Source organism: Heliconius melpomene, chromosome 8 (genome assembly GCF_056956725.1).
Source record: "Heliconius melpomene rosina isolate 202511_hmr_F chromosome 8, ASM5695672v1, whole genome shotgun sequence".
Taxonomy (NCBI): domain Eukaryota; kingdom Metazoa; phylum Arthropoda; class Insecta; order Lepidoptera; family Nymphalidae; genus Heliconius; species Heliconius melpomene.
Window position 1 is genome coordinate 777,575 of NC_140396.1, and position 13,994 is coordinate 791,568.

Genomic DNA, 13,994 nt, shown 5'->3' on the forward strand with positions numbered 1-13,994 from the left:
CAGCACTAGGCCCCTACAGCGTGAAGCTAAAGATCATATGTAAAATTTAAACATTAAAATTCTAAAAGTAACATTTGTTAACAACTACTGCAAAAGACAGTCCGTGTGTAGATCCCATTCACAGAAACGATAGCACCAACGTATCCTTTAGTTATTGTCATTTTTACTTTGACGTCTTGCGTGGAATGGCGAAAATTATTTTTAGTACACATGTTAGCTTTCTTATGGGGTTATGGAAATATAAAAGTTTTGCTATAAAAATAAAATAATATGAAATCGGATAGTAAGGGTTCAAGTCTCTGTTGGAAGAATGCTATTTAATATAGATGTTTATTTCATGTGATCATACTTAATGTGATGTTAGATACACTAAATTGGAGAAGTGGAGAGTAAAGTGACTTCTTGCAGAAAATTTCATTGTGCTAAATACTAGAGGATGTCGTGCGATAGCGTTTGAATGGAAACGCGATGGTTTCAGGTTCGATTCTCGCTTCGGAATAGTTACTTTCCTTGCTAATGCAATGTCCAGATAATATGAATGGAGCGTGTTAGCTCTAGGTTCTGTCTGCCTACCCTGCTAGATGAGTGCGAGAGCGTGAAGATAAAAAAGGTACCTACTTATATTTTCAATTGTGATAATATCATTATTGTAAATCTAAATTGGAGAAAGGAGATTTAATTTTATTTTATTTGAAGATTTGATTGTTGCATTAATATTTTATTACGTACGTAAACATAAAAATATGAATATAAAAATTAGGCTTTCTAAATTCCAATACAAACAATGCAAAACAAAATTAAGTTTATTTAATTCCAATTTCATCAGCATTGCAAAGAATATTAGACAATCGAATTTGAATTTACAAATTCGTTTCACAATGAAATAAAACAAAGGCACGTCAAATAAATATTTTTAGATTCGTCGAAACTATTTTACAAAATTGTTATTTATCAAACGCCCGTGTTATATAAATTAAATGAAAAATTTAATTATATCAGCTTCAGCCTGTATACCGCTCACAGCAGGGTTAGGCAAAGGAAACCTAGTGTTAGGCCACTCCGTTTCCTACTTTCTTCCGCAATTCAGAAGGCCCTGCATGTGTGAGTGGTGGATCACACAGCGTTTTTCCTCAACACCAGAGCGAACTTCCAAAAATAGAAATATAAAATTAAATAAATATTTCATCCTCGACTGAGGATCGAACTCACAACCAGTCACATGTTGGGTCGCTGCGCCACGACTATAAAAGTTAAATGTGAAATAAAAAAAATGCAAAAGTACAGTCAGCTATCTTCCGTAGAGCGTGTTTATCCATGTCACTTGCCACCCCTCGCTCGGTAAATTACAGCCGGCGGGTTCCCTACAGTTCCATACAAAACGCTAACCGGCGTGCAAACAAAAGATTTTTTATGGATTGATAATTACAATATACGTATGTTTATATAAATGAGACCCAGTTGTGCTGCAGGGGCACAAGCGTGCCACTGTAAGCGTGACAGGATGTGAGTTCGATTCCCACTGTAAAATCCAATGCAATACCTTCAGAATTCAGCGGAAAATTGGGAACGGAAGTATCTTAATGGAAGGATAACTATAGGTTCCCTGAGTCCCTTTGCCTACCCTGCCATGTGTGGGATACAACGACAAGCTGTGTTCTTTTCCATATATTGTTTCATGTTTTGGATAATAAGGCAATAAGATTCGAATACAAAATTAAAGAAATTCAATAAAATCATGCGAAAAGAATTCTCGAAATATCTAATAACCTTTGAAATGCTACAGGATTCTCTAAGTAACGCTGTCTCCATTTGCCATATAAAAAAAATGTATGTAGGCGTATTTTTTCGGCCAATAATATATCAAAGCTTTCGACGTGTCAAGGCGTGGAGTCTACGAAATAATGATGGATGGCAAATAAAAAGCAATACGAGTATTCTATGTATTACGAGTACAGTTAATGTTGAGAATTTTTTTTCATGGGATCATATTTCGTTTTTCGCCTTTAATATTGGTTTATGGGGTTACGTGTTCTTTTTATTTTGTTTTTGGTAGCAAAATTTCAATGTTATCTTTCAATGTATGATTTAAAGATGGTGTCACGCTTCTTATAACATAGTCATCGTTATTATTATCAGAATGTTTTATTCCACTTCGGCCTATTACTTGAGCGAGGAAATTAAATTCAGCGGAAGAGGGGAGCAGAGTGTCTTATCACTAGGCTCCCTCTGCCTACCGCGTATAGTAGCGCGGGATACAGAGTGAAGCTGAAAAAAATCGATATATGCAAATATTTCATAATTATATGAAATATTTCTCTGATTCTAAGATCTGCATTAGCAGACTATATTATTAATTCCACATTACATAGAAGTTGTTTAGATCCAGATCCTTGCAATACTAGATAAACAAACACCATATCATGTTTGTTTCAAATACATATTTAGATAAGACTTGAACGTTTATTTGAATACTATGTAGATTTATACCTCGAGTGTATGCATGAAGGTAACTTTTTACTCAAAGTGATATTACTTATTTAGAAAACGTATAAAAATTCAATAAAATTCAATAAGTATAAAAATATTATAAATATAACGTATAATATTTTTATACTTATACTAAAAAAGTATTTTTCTTTCCTAAGTGTGGAATAACACTTTAAAAATATTAAAAATATATCAAGCAATATTTTTTTAATAATGTACTCCCTTGATTAAGAATCGAACCTACAACCGCTGCGTTAACAATTAGACTCTGTGCCGCATCACGACGCGACGGTTTCTTTTTTCCATGTTCAGAGTAAAGAAAAAGATAAATATCTTATCTTATCTACAGATATCTTAACACCGACGAGTGTCTTCTAATACCGTCACAAAATATAATGATATTTAGACGAAGCCCTTTATAATTAAGTCATGTTTTGTTAAATGAATCCCAATATTACTTGATTATAACAACGTTGGAATTGTAAATCCATTTTAGGACGTTATTATACTTGTAAATTATAAGCAGTACGGTCCCCGGCTATTGGGTTAGACGGTGGTGGGGAATTTCAATATTTCACCATTCATGTATATAATTAGGGGATTCTTGTGATTGGTTCATCGGATTGGGTTTGTATTTGGGGTTCCTTTATCAAATGGAAAAATACGGAATTTTTGCATATTTGTCGTGCTGTCTGAATGTTTTTACATCTGTATGTCACTGCCATTTTGGTTAAAGCAAGGATAGTACCTTGCTAAGTAAGATTAAGAATTTTTTTTAGAAAGTCTGATATAGAAAATTCCTAGTTGCATTTAAGTTATTGAGAGTATTATGCAGCTTCATGCTGACTTCCTCTCATGACACGGTACACAGACGGAGCCTGGGAACCTAGTTTTAAGACGCTCCGTTCCCACTAAGACTCTTTCGTTCCTTAATTTTTGACTAAGTCAATGCCTCCAGTATCGCGTAAAGAGTGGAAGAACTCAACGTCGCGCTTTGCTTCGTTACCAGAACTAGAAATTTTAAAAAAATATATTCCATTTTCCAGAGAAACAATCGAATCCACAACCAGTCGCATTTACACTGTCTCTTTAGCCTCTTGCGCCACTTACCCCTTCATTATTAGTTTCGTTTAAGTTTACATATATTTTAAAATTCACACTAAAGTAGTTGCGGGTCCACTAGTAATTCTATATTAGTAAAATATAAAATCTAATTTTAACTATTAACATTCCTGTACCCAAAACCCACTGTTCCATAAGGACAGGACAGCTCAAATGGACCTTTGAAGAGCATCAACAGAAACAAAGCTGAATCGATTTTGTGGGTTTAATTTCATCAACAGAATTAGGGATCAATGCCGTCAGCTAGAATCGACTTCGACCGTTCTTTGCCGATTTTAATGAGTTCGAGAATATCCGCTTACCACCGGTACAGGGATTATTACTTTATAGAAAGCTATGTCTTAATGTAATCCTAAAACTGATATATACGTTTTAATTAATGAGAGAGAGAGAGAGAGAGAGAGGTCAGCGGTGGCTGAGAGACACAAGCGTGTTCTGTAAACGTGACAGGTTGTGGCTTTTTTTGTCACTGGAGTATATGAAATATTTAATATTTTCATTTCTTCGTTCTGAATGTTTCGATCGTGAGCGTTCCCTAATCCATGCTCCTTTCTCCAATTTTTGTTTAATTTTCCAAGCACTACATCTGGAGAATCATTACCAGAGTGAGGAAGTGAATCTATTATATATTTCACTTCCTCAATTGGGAAACGGACCCAGAACTTGTCGCACTTGTACTTCTGCACCACGACTGGCCTCAATCGAGTTACTCTATTGAGCTATTATTACTAGAATTTCAATTCGTGGTCTTGACGCCCTCAATCAAAATCCCTCGCATGGTTTATCTACGCCAAGATTACAGATAAGCCAATTAATAGCGCTATTAATTAATTAATTTGGTTATATGAAGTTTCGTGTTAACTCACACATTATTTTCGTTGAAGGATTTTATGAGGAAAAAGTAAACATTTAATATTTTTTCGCTTTAGTTTACTATAATTTTATGTAAACGCTGGGTTCAGGGTTCGATTACACATGCATTGGAAAGATAAAAAAACGTACTTACTACGTTTTAAAATTTATTATCATAAGCAGGTAAAAATGTTACCTGTCACAAATTGGCCCTTAAATGTATTGATTGTAGACAAGCCCAATATCATTATTGGCCTCTATTAACTACTTTGATTGGAATTCGAACTTACTACCAATAAATACAGTCACTGTTCCATTTCACCATGATGGTCTAATCAATATCAATTTAACCATTATTCCCATATTTGTTTAGCAGCAGGTACCGAACCTTGCGAAATTGGTTTCGGAGATCATAGAGCCAGATAAGGAGTAATGTGCTTATCAACGTACATACACAATCGACGTCTACATCTGAATTGGGTCCTGGAGATTTAATTATGCAAATTGCTATTCCTAGTCCAACGTTTGAGATGTTTCAGTAAGTTTATAGACGAATTATAACCATGTGGGCTGAATGTTATCAGTAATTGAAGTACCTGGAACAAAAACGACGGTTTATGAATGGTTTGTGAGTGAAAATTAAATTAAATGTGAAATTGGGTTTAAAACTATTTGAGACTGCCATGCCACAGGTTCGAGTCATAGCATGACGGTTGTGGATTCGATTTTAACTCTGTAGAATGAATTATTTTTATTTAGCTTTATGTTGGATTTTACATATAGCACAATTAACTGGCAGAACGCATCGCTTTATCTTGTAACCAGGGCGAAGAAATGCAAGTAAATACCCTTCTATATATTTTGTTTATAGCAGGGTATGTAATCAAACTAAATTTAATTATAATTGATTAAAATTAACATCGTGTAAACAAATCAATATTAGATTACTCCAACTAAATCTAACTTTCAACCAGGTATATCCATTATCTATATATATAAATAAAAAAGTAAAAAAAAAAATTTAAGTTAAACGGTTTTATATTGCAGATAAATGTACTAAAAGCTAAAAAATAATTTCATAGAAATTATGATTACTAAAATTTAATCGTGGGGCACGTCCAATATCTACAATTGAAAGACATAGCGTGAGACTTCACCCACCTAGTGGTAAGTAGCAAGTGTCCCCACGATTTTATTTTAGTAATCATAATTTCTATGAAATTATTTTTTAGCTTTTAGTACATTTATCTGCAATATAAAACCGTTTAACTTAAAATTATTTTTTTACTTTTTTATTTTTAAGTTTTTAGTTTTTATTTCTCATGCTATTCAATTCGTTGAAATGAGGCTCGATGTCTCATTATTGCAAGGTTAATGGAGAATGTTACGAACGACCCCCCCAGAGGTCCAATAGAGGGACAAGGCTATGTACAACAAGATGTGCCTGAATCTTGAGGGGAAAACGCTAACGACATATCATTTTTATCCACCTAGTGCCATACAGTTCTCGGCGCGCTTTTACCTTTTACCTTGGGTGGTACCCCTAGCGACGTATCATTTTTAGGCACCCTATAGCCACACAGTCCTCGACAGGATACCAGATTTTGACTTAGGTGGGAGATTCATATTGTAATTGTGTATAGTATACTGTATTATACTTACCAAGCCCTTTATTTTGATACCCATATTGATGGGATTGAAAACTACATTATCCGCCATTTTGTAGCAGTGGCCATCTTTGATTTTGATTTTGTATAGTGCACTGAATTCTACTTGACAAGCCCTTTCATTTGATACCCATATTGATGGGATCGAAAAAACTAACTTGTACGCCATCTTGTAGCGGCGGCCATCTTGGATTTTGATTTTGTATAGTCCACTGAATTCTGCTTGACAAGCCCTTTCATTTGATACCCGTATTGATAGGATTGAAAAAAACTAACTTGTCCGCCATCTTATAGTGGCGGCCATCTTGGATTTTGATTTTGTATAGTCCACTGAATTCTACTTGACAAGCCCTTTCATTTGATATCCATATTGATGGGATTGAAAAAAACTAAGTTGTCCGCCATCTTGTAGCGGCGGCCATCTTGGATTCACAATAATATTGAATATGGATAATTGTATTGTCACCAGAATCAAAGGCGTATACCAAATTTCAGATCAATCGGTTAACGGGAAGAGGGTTAAATTTCAATTACTAAATTTGACCCAAACAAACAAACGGGGTGAGCTAAATAAAACCGTTTAAAAAGGACTTGTCCTCACTGACTGAGGTAAGACGCACGCACAGCCGTAACCGCTGTGCGTAGAAACGTGAAATTTGGACAGATCGTTACTTTCGTAATCTGGACATCCACTAAGAAGGGATTTTGAAAAATTTTAACCCTAAAGGGGTAAAATAGGGGCTCAATCTTTGTATGGAAAAAAAATTAAATCGGCACCGATTCTTATAAAATTTGAAATTTAGATTTTTAAAAGTATTTAATTCAATACGTGTTTCATAGTTTTCTAGAATTCTTCCCCTAAGAGTGCAAATAAGGGGTTGAAAGTTTGTATGGAAAAATCTTTAAATCGTCACCGATTTTTATAAAATTTGAAATTTAGACTCTTAAAAATATTTCATCGAATACATGTTTCATGGGTTATTAGAATTCACCCCTATATACGCAAGCGAAGCTGCGCGCGTCCGCTAGTATATTATAAACATGCGACTGTAAGCGCGACGGTTCCATTCCCACTCGAGGAAAAGAACTACTTAATATTTTCATATCCTCGCTCTGATTACAAGACAAAGTTTAGTTCCGCCAATCACAAGCACACAATGCCCTCTGAATTCAGCGGAAAGTAGGAAATAGAAGTGTTTTTCAAGAGACAAATTACAATACATTCAATTTAAAGTGACTTAATTCTAGGTTCCCACTGCTCATCATGCTATGATACTGGATACAAGCTAAAAAATATAAAAAAGATAAGAAAAATATACCCTTTTTCATTTTTATAAAAAGTTATAAAAATGTATAAGTATTTGTTATATATTATTAACTAGCGACCCTATTGCGGCTTCGCCCGCTTTTACTATTGGATTATTCATATAATGTATGTTTGCAAAGCACTTAAGATAATGTGAAAAGTAATTAAACCCTAATGCAACCCGCATTTTCGTAGTTTCAATAAGGATGTTCCAATTGTTTTACACAGCAAGGATTTTTTAGTAGGTACCGTAGTTTTAAATCTGTGCTACTAATCTTTTCAAGTACTAATTAAAATATATTTAAATTACTATTTTTAGATAGTTAAATGACATTAAATAATACATTCAACTCGAATTATCCAATACGTGCAAACGCATCTAAATCTTCGTTGCTATAAGGGCAGGCGGGTTTTTTTTTTTCGAGCTTGTGGTTAATGCTGAAGAGGGTATTCTGTCCCTGATGAAAAGCAAGCACTACGTGGCTGCCTGTGAGGAAAATTAAATAGAATGCATCGGCCGGGAATTGAACCCGGGCTGCCCGCGTGGCAGGCGAGCATTCTACCACTGAACCACCGATGCGTGTAAGGCAGGCGGGCGCGGCGCACTCGTTTGTATAAGCATAATGTCGCGAGGCGCGTTTCGCAGCAAGGATTTTTTGATATTGTAACAACTTCTAAAGTACTTATTAAAATGAAAAATAGAAAAGACAGTTTTGATCTACATTAAATGGCCAACGTAACTAATATACTTATTTATATGCTGAGAGTACGGGATAAGTGAAACTTGAGTAACATACAGCTGATGTGTGAACGGCGTGATGTGTCAATAATTAAATGCGTTTTTCTCTAAAACTATTCGCAATTTCGAAATAGTTTAAAAAGCAAATTTTATCTTCGTTTAACGTAGAAATTTAATAAAGTATTTTAAAGGATAAGGATTAATACCATTATGGAAAAATATCCCTCACAATAAAAAATATATTGAAATTACTATTTTTAGACAGAAATATGATCACTACACGTTATTCTTAAAAGATACGAATATGCCATCGCGGATTTTTTTGTAGATCTTATTAAGAGGAACAATACTCCAGTACATTTTTTTCATGTAGTATTTACCATTAAAGCAGCGCATGCGCCAAAGTGTCTCAGCGGGTAGAACTTTATACACATTTATCGTATTTATGTTAATTTACATAAGAATGTACAAATAATAAACTATATATAAACCTTCCCTGAGAAATACTCGACCTAATGGTGAAAACCGCATCCAAATCCGTTGGGTGGTTTAGAAGAAGAAGAGTTAGAAAGTTCAGACAGACACAAAAAGCGACTTTGTTTTATAAGATATAGGATAGGATATATTGTATTGTAACAAAAACACCCTAAGATTTCTCGAGACAGCCTTGAACGATAAATATTAAATTTAATTTATATTGGAATATTCTCGAACATTCCTAGAACAATACGATGCCTGGAGTTGGTTAATGCTATAATTATTTATCCGTCCATTTGTATAACGTTCTTAGATATATATGTAAAATATATACTAGTGCTAGCTTTTACGGTCAACAGGTACAGTGGGTTATAACGTAACACTAACGTCATGTAATATGCAGGATTAATAAGAAGATATCTTTCTTTAATATATGTTTGAAATATAAGCATGCCATTAGTAATGAAAAAAATATAAGAAACTCCTCTATAACTCTCCTTAAAAGTCATAACAATATATAGGTAGTGTATTCTCAATAAATAGAATATGTGAGTTCACTTATCGAAAACTTATCTGTTTCTAACGAAGTATTATATCGGTAAAAGTTTTAGTGCTAGATATTTAAAAAAAACTAGTTACTCTCTGTTACTAGTTGGACTCTCCCACCGAGGCTTCCGTACCAACTTCAAGATTTAAGATCAACGGAAAGTACCTATAAAATATTATAAAAATTGACAAATTTACATTTGCTCATATGCACTCTTTTTATATGAAATGAGCTATAAATATAAGTTTGAAATTATTTCTTATTATTTAAATGGTCTTGACAGATTGACAGATGGACAAAAAGGTAATCCTGTAAGTGAAACCCTCCGGGTTCCATTGGGTTTAGATGGATTCATTTTTACCATTTCAGGTACGGAACTTTAAAAATTCATATTATGATACTTGTTTCATAAATAATATGTTATATATAATACATATATGAATATTTATATGTACGCTGTGTAATTAATTTACATTGGTTCCAACATTCTGCAGATTTCAGGTCGCTGAAGCATGTGATTGCTCTAAGAGGTTTGTCGTTTCAGCTGTTTTCGTGTTATTATGCTCGAATTACATTCATTGTATTGTTTCATATTAAACACCCGCATTTAGCGGTATACGAGGAAATATACTGTTAATGTGAGGCACTAAGGTTGTAGGTTCGATTTCAAAATGGGGTAATGAATTCCTTTTTAACCGGCTTCTGTAAGAAAAGGAGGTTATCAATTCGACTGTATTTTTTTATTTTTTTTATTTTTTTTTATGTTTGTTACCTCATAACTTTTGACTGGGTGAACCGATTTTGAAAATTTTTTTTTTTGTTTGAAAGGTGAAGCTTCCCGAATGGTCCCATTTATTTTTGGTTCATTTCTGACAATGGTATCTATGAGAAAATCACATAAGTCTTAAATTTGCATTAGGTATGTGCGCGACAAATAGACGAATAACTCAATGTCGCGCCAACCGATTTTGATGATTCTTTTTTTATTTGACTTTAAGGATAATTTAGTGAAAGTTTGGTTAGGTTCCGATTATGGAATCTGGTGAAAATTGAGAAAGTTTGTTTTTTTTTGGTAAAAAAGTGATTATATTGTAATAGTTACAAGCAAAAACTTTTTAAATTGATGTCAGAAGTGAAATTCCTGATCGTTGCATTTCTTTTCAACCAACCTCATAAAAGAGGATGTTCTCATTTTCAACCACCTTCAAAAAAGGAAGATTCTCAATTCGCCCGAATACTTTTTATGTATGTTCTTGTCAATATACCAAAATGTAACTTTACACAAAAATAATACCTAATTAAATGAAGTTTTACATAGGACAACCACAACCACTCGTTGACAACCACTACCACTACCATCACCACTCGTTTAAGAACCATCATTTTAAGATACCCATCACTTAAAATCGTGAAATAAATTAATTTTTAACAAAAAAAAACCGACTTCTAACAACAAACTAAAAAGTGAAAAATAATGATACAAAGATTTTATAATTTTGAAGTCGGTGTCGAGCTAATGCTACAACACCTTTATTACAATATCTAATTACTAACCCTGTTTGTTTTACTTGGCTACTTTTTTTTGTTAAAAATTAATTTATACTTCTATACTTTGGTAACATGAAGAGGTTTAAGATATACTCATTTTCCCACTCTCCACTGAATTCTCGAGATATTGCGTGTTGAGTGACAGAGCTCAACGCCGCGCTTACCAGAGCGAAAAATAAAAATATTCCTATCATTGGGAATTGAATCCATAACTGTCGTGTTCACAGTCGTTGCGCCACGACGTTTTAATATTTCACTCCGATAATATTCAACTTTTCCTAGAATAAATATAAAGTTGTTTGAAAAATATATTTAGTTTCAAAAAAAGATGATTTCAAATGCAAGAGAATAATTCCATCAACTTTTATTTATCTTACGTCTGTTTCTACATTAGAACTCAAAGAGCAGTAAAAGATTTATTTTTAAATGAATATGTACATATTATAATATTATATAAGTTTTTGAGGTTGTGAAACACGACGGTCGTGGGTTCAATTTCCACTCGGGAATGAGAATTTTAAAATCGTTTGTATTTTAGTATTTGTAGATCTCACTTAAAAAACTCAGTTATTTCGCTATTACTCGCTGTGTCCCACTACAGCAGGGTTAGGCAGAATCAACCAAATGTTAAGACACTCCGTTGCCCATTTTCCGCCGAATTCTGGAAGCATTGTCAGTAGAGTGACGTAACTCAATGCCGCGTTTTGACACCAGAACGAAGAAATGAAAATAAAAATTAAAATAAATATTTTCACGGATGGGGATCGAACCCATAGCCACTCGCGTTTAAAGTGACAACTTCGTGCCTTTGCACCACGACTAACCTCTATAGACGAAAGACATACCAGAATAATTTATACATAAAAATATATGCATATTACGTTAACCGTTTTAATGTAGCTGTACATCAGGTCAGAGCTAACTCGGGCCATGAACAATATGTGCTATATTAACCAAGGAAAAAAATAAAATCATACTTAAATAATATTATGAAATTTTATTAATTTTCAGCTATTTAACACAAACATGGAGAAATACACAAGAATATTTCCTGTCAAATAACATACAGCCACGCACTTCGCCAGATATGCGGCAAAACAATGTATTTGCTATGTAAGCGGTGATAAAATCTGTTAAGAATTCCAGCCATCCTATCCTATCCTATCCCTTAGAAGCGTGTATCCTTTCTGCCTCAAATGCCTTTACTAGGCCTCGGCCCTTCATTCCATAAATTCAGTACAAACCTATTGTTTTAATTGTATACACGATACCCTTCAAGATTTATCGTCTTTAGAAAACATTAACAATTATTTGTGAATTGATTCAGAAAATTTATTGATTCATTCTTTGTTATACGCACTCTTTGTACTTTATCATTTCAGATTAATAATGATTTATATTAATTGTGGTTTAATTTTAGAGATTTTGCCTTTTTCAAATATATTTTGCAAATATATTTTTAACTAAGCATTTTATTTAAGGTGAGTGTGGAAACAATGCGAGGAAAGCTTGATAGAAAAAGATACGGCATATCAAAGTTCAAAATATGTTCTCGGTATGAAAGAAGTTTGGTAGTGGTTTGTTGGAACTAGATTTGGTAGATCCAGTAATACTTGAAGCTATTTGTAGCTCCGTCCTCCTGTCATCTCAGACATGGCGTGTTGGGTGGTGGTACACAATTCTCTCAAAAGGACTGGCAGGGTTCGCTACGAGCAAGCCCTCTATGGTGGACCCCCTCTATGGTGGTAATCGCCTGCTGTATGCAGATGATGCTGTACTCATTGCATCATCAGCATGCGAGTTGCAGGTATTAGTCACCATTGTGAGAGAGGGGTGTGAAAACAAAGATCTAAGTCTGAATACGAGTATAAAAATTTTTTCCAATGCCAACGCCTATTTTGCGTTGCATACCAATGATCTAGACGTAGTAGGTTAAAAAGAGAATAATATAAGCCAGTTGCGTTTGTTAAATTATTAAGCAAGCCTTATTTGACTGTAATGAAACCTAACAGGATCCTATCCTCGATCCTATTTAAGTCCCAGCAGAGCGTAAGTACCAATGTGTGCACACCCGTCTTGTGTACGCTTGAAAGGCAGAGCTAGTGTAGGAGCTTGCGTGACATATTATTATGTTACTTTACACATAATATAGTTTCAGTTGGCATATAATATGTTTTATATTTTCTATTTTCAATAACTTTACGTTTACTAATTTTAAATAAAAAATAATAAATTTATCATTATATAAAACTAACATTTTTAAGCTTATAAGGAAAAAGTATAAATCTTACATAATTTATGGAACTTAAATAAATTATTTGACGCCAATACTAAATTTTATGCAATTATCAAGGCGTAGTTGTATAACACAAAAAATTGAAAGAGTTTGTGTGAAGCGAATTTTAGCTCTACAGAACAAAATAAAAATATTACTCTTACTGAGTGGATAAAAAATATTTTTCTCCTTTTGTTTCTCTTCTATCTTATTATCTGTATACTGTATCCCACATATAACAGGGTAAGTTTAGAAAACCTTGTATTAAGGCAATCTGTGCCCCATTTACCACTCATTTTTCGAGACTTTGCGTATAAAATGGCGGAACTTAACGCCGTGTTTTTCTGTGCTATCAAAACAGTTTAAATCAAACCCAGTACAGGCTGACGGTATCTATATAAACGTCAGCTCCTAGACTACTCAAAGCTCGTTGCAATCAAGGAAATGCAATCTGAGCGCGGCTTACATCAAGATTGCCTGATAACGGCACTAACAGCCGCTTTATACATTATTTCATTACACTACTAGGTTATTGTCAGTTAAAACCTCTTAATACGATATATCTATCGGCTTAATAATGTAATACGTTTGTATCGTGGGGTATAAGTGGGGGATTACTTAGTGGAAACGGTGTATTTAATATACATGGAGTTTATGAATTTGAATATAATAATCTTGTGGGACACAGTGGGTTTTGGGTTCAAATCGTTATTTTCATTTTCATGATTTGTATTCCGAAAAATGGGTGAAAAGTAAGAATGGAATATCTTAACACTACGTTCCCTCTGCCTATACTTATATGCGAGCTAAAATGTTAAGTTGTTTATAATTTAAAGTTGTCATAAATTTTATTTACTTTAAAAAGGTTTGCTAACCATACGATTAAGAAAAAGTTTTTTTACTAAATCTAGTTTTCTTCTGTCTGTGTGTTTAAACCAACGTATGTTTGAGGAATAAAGTTCTAGAGTACAGAA

General features: G+C 33.7%; 1 protein-coding gene across 1 annotated transcript in view; it reads right to left on the reverse strand.

Moving 5' to 3' along the window:
* Positions 1-13,994, reverse strand: part of side-IV (sidestep IV transmembrane protein) — a 202,029-nt gene that overhangs the window by 80,360 nt on the left and 107,675 nt on the right. The gene's annotated exons all lie outside the window — the stretch shown is intronic.